We start from the raw sequence: 3,868 nt of genomic DNA on the forward strand, positions 1-3,868 counted from the left end.
AAAACAAGAAGATCGTGGAAGTCGAAGTGAGGGACTACTTTCAAGGGGTGAAAGCAAAGAAACATCCACCTCCGGAGAAGAAGATAGATCTGGTGAAAGCAAAGCGCACTATCGATGCCCTGAAGCGAGCACCATCTTCTCCGCCACAATCCAACTATGATCGCATTATTGAAAGGTCATATATCGAAGTGGAGCAGTCGGGAAGTACTATCAGTGATCAAAGGTTAGCAGAACGACGAGCTGGGAAAATAAATGCCCAACTCAGCGAACAAGCGAACCAATCGTGCCCCCCGCTCAAGGTGTCTAGCGACATCGTCGCTAATCATCCGGAGATTTTGCCCAATACCAATCTTGGAGATTACCTGCCCGGCGATGTACATTATGATTTCTTGGAGGTGGACGAACACAAATACCATTACGGGAAGCCTCTCGTCAAAGATGAAAGATCTCTAACAACGATGATGCGAAGATTCCATGATTGGTACATGAAAAACTGCAGAGAGTCTGGGGGGATGAATACTTTGACGCTGAGAGTTAAAGAGGAGCATGAACTCGTTGGAATTGAACTGTTGTCTGTTCCATTTGAGGAGTTCTTCCAGTTTTTAAATAAAAATGCCCTCGATAAATTAACGGTCACTTGCTACTGTCTGTAAGTACTACTTCTGTCATTAAGTCTCTATATATAGCTCAGCTCTTTCATTGCATGTATATATAATTATCCTCACTATATTATGCAGATTGAAGATTGCCGAATTGAAGAAAAGACAAATCGGTGATATTGGGTTCATTAACACAAATCTCATAGATCAATTTACGGTTAAATTTCAGGCCAAAGATACCGAGGCCAACTTGCTACGATCTTTGGTAATAAATCCAAAAGAAGATATAATACTCTTTCCTTACAACTTCAAGTGAGTGTTACTGTCTTATGCATATTCGGTTTATCTTATTAGTCGAGGTTATAGTAATGTAATTGATGAGTTATGCATGCATCCGCAGGTTCCACTATATTCTCCTAGAGATTAAGCTTGAGCAGAGACTAGTAACCGTCTTAGACTCGAGACGAAAAGATCCCCAGGAGCATGCAGACATGACTGAAATGCTCGAGAAGTAAGTTAAATCGATCATTATCGCACCATATCGGCAACTTTATTCACTTCCTGATATCAAGTAGTTGTTTTCTTTGTCTGGCAGGGTTTGAAAAAAATTCACCGCAAAAGCTCCGGGACTGCCGGCGAAACTGCGATTTAGACACCCGAAAGTAAGTACTACTAGCTAGTTCCGCGCATCTCCTAGTGTTTCAAGTGCTAGTTTCATCAATACCATTTAGCATGCTTGCTTATTAGTTTGGTTGACCTCTATTTCTTGTAAAGTGGTTGTGGCAGGAAGCCGGGAATAATTACTGTGGATACTATGTTTACGAGTCCATCCGCCACACGACCTGTGAGCGGGGCTACTCGATAAAACAGTATGAAGTGCGTAAGCAATAATATTCACAATTTTATTTTATTACCATTATTTGTGTTGATTTCATTCATTCATATATATGTATTGACCCCCTTCTTCAAATTAATAAATATTTCAGATGCGGGATGAACTCCTAGGATCAGATTGCATGCGAGCAATTCAAGAAGAATTGGCGGCATTCTTTTTTGACCACTTGATCAATAAAGACGAAGAATACCATGTGAACCCTGAGTTCATATATAATTAGGGGATTATATTGTAAGAGGTCTTATATTGTATATATGTAGCCAGTAGCGTCGGATAGATATACAAAAACTTGTTGTTCGACCAATATCTCGGAGAAGGAGAGGTCGATATCACTTCTCTCTGTATGCATATGTTCATGACGATCTTCTGTTTCCTTCATTTACTTACAAGCTAGCGTGTCGAGTCCTCTCTATACGTATAGTACGTAGCATCGACCAAGCACGAAGATAAGAGAGGACACTTCTCTCTAGTAATTAGCTAGCTAACACAATATATGAAACACCTAAATTAACCCCCCAAAACCCTCTAAACCCACCCCCTTCCAAAAAAAAAAAATCTCAGCTCGTGCCAGCTACTGACGCGTGGATGCCTTTCGGTCCCAGTTGGTGCTACCAATCGGGTCCAAAGGCCCTTCTGCCTGGACTCGCCGCAGCAGCCACGTGGAGGCCATCTGTCCCGATTGATGTAAGAACCGGGACTAAAGGTATAGAGCTTTAATACCGACCCTTTAGTCCCGATTACCCACTGATTATTCTACCTGCTCTTATATGCAGTGGTCCGGCAGTGTCAGTGAGGGAGCCAAGATTCCCAATTGGTAAACCCAACGAGCAAACATGCGATGCGACATCACATCTCTCAGCTTGACAGGCTTGACACCGTCCGTTTTTTTCTCTCGCTTATTTTTTCTTTTTTCCTTTTTGCGAGGACTCTCGCTTTCTTCCAATTGCGCAGATTCAATGGTGCAATACAACTAGTATGGACGAGCAACATATATTTTTCCCTACATTCTCTTCTTTGTAGTGGTCCGTTGCCACACTTCTTTTCTCTCGCTTGTCTCAACCAGGAAGAGCCGGCGGTGCAATGCAACAAGTATGGATGACCAGTGTACATGGAGAGGTTTGCAGGTGTCCGGACATGATTTCTTCTGCAAACTAGAGACAAACGTGGGGAAGGTTTACGGGAGTCCGAACCGATCCCAAACCTGTTTTTTGAGCGTCCTGGCACACCAAAACCCCTTCACCTCCCGTGCGCGCGCTCGCCCGGCGCTAGCTGCCCGCATTCATACCGCTATAGAGCGCGCCATTCAACATTGAAGTTGGCTCAAGGCGGACGCGACCTCTCACTGCCTCTACCAGTGAAGCGGCGCACTGGCCGAGGGCGCCGCTCGCGACGCGTCTCCGGTGTTCGCGCATGTTCAATGCCGGAGACGCTTGACTGGATGTATATCTAACATGCCCACTCAATGTCGCCGTCCGTCCGTCTGCCGCCATTAAGCAGGCTCACCAGCCGACAAACTCACTTTGGCACCGCGCATTGACGCACCTGGATGTATGGCCTCACCGAATCCGCTATATAAAGGCGGCCACACCCAGCTAACTCCACACCACAACAGCAACCCCTCCACATCCTCCTCCCTTGCACTACATCCGCCATGACCGCCAGCGGGAAAGCACTGTGGGACTGTCTGTCACCGGAGATGAAGCATGCGGTGTCCGCCCTTGCCGCCGCCTGGCATAGCTGTCGTGCCAAGCGAATTGAGGACGGCTTGCCGGCCAGCTCACCCGAGGTCTCCGACGACGACGATGACGACGACGACACCACAATGAAGACAGGCTCAGACGACTCAGCGCCCCTGTGCACGTTGGCTTCACATGGAGCAGGTGCAGGCGCAATTCAACGCCACCATGGCGGATGTGTAGCGTGAGCCGACGCCTTTGTCGGCGTTCCAGCAGGCGCAAGAGGAACATCGATACAACCTGTTCCTCCTGGAGCAGCACCGGCTGGCGGGGGGCCAGATCTATGACGGACGAGCGAGCGAGGAGGCTGTGGCGGCCATGGCCACGGCGAACCCCAACTTCGTGGTGGAGCAGTGTGCCATCTATGATGTCGTCCGCACTCAAGCCACTGCTCACCAGGAAACGGTCGCCGCGGAGGAGAACAGCGCCAGCAACGCCTCCTACGCGCCGCCGACGAACCATCAGCCTTCCCGGTGGCAAGAAGACATCGCGGGCGCCACCATTTCCATCATGGACCTCACGTCAACCGGCGATAGACAGGTCGCAGACTTCTCCAGGGATGAGTAGGTCACGGGACGCAGCGGTGCATTGTGTCCCATGTGGGTCGGTATGTCTCCCGTGTTCTACTCTTTATCAAC

This window comes from Triticum dicoccoides, chromosome 7A, assembly GCF_002162155.2.
Source record: "Triticum dicoccoides isolate Atlit2015 ecotype Zavitan chromosome 7A, WEW_v2.0, whole genome shotgun sequence".
Classification (NCBI taxonomy): Eukaryota; Viridiplantae; Streptophyta; class Magnoliopsida; order Poales; family Poaceae; genus Triticum; species Triticum dicoccoides.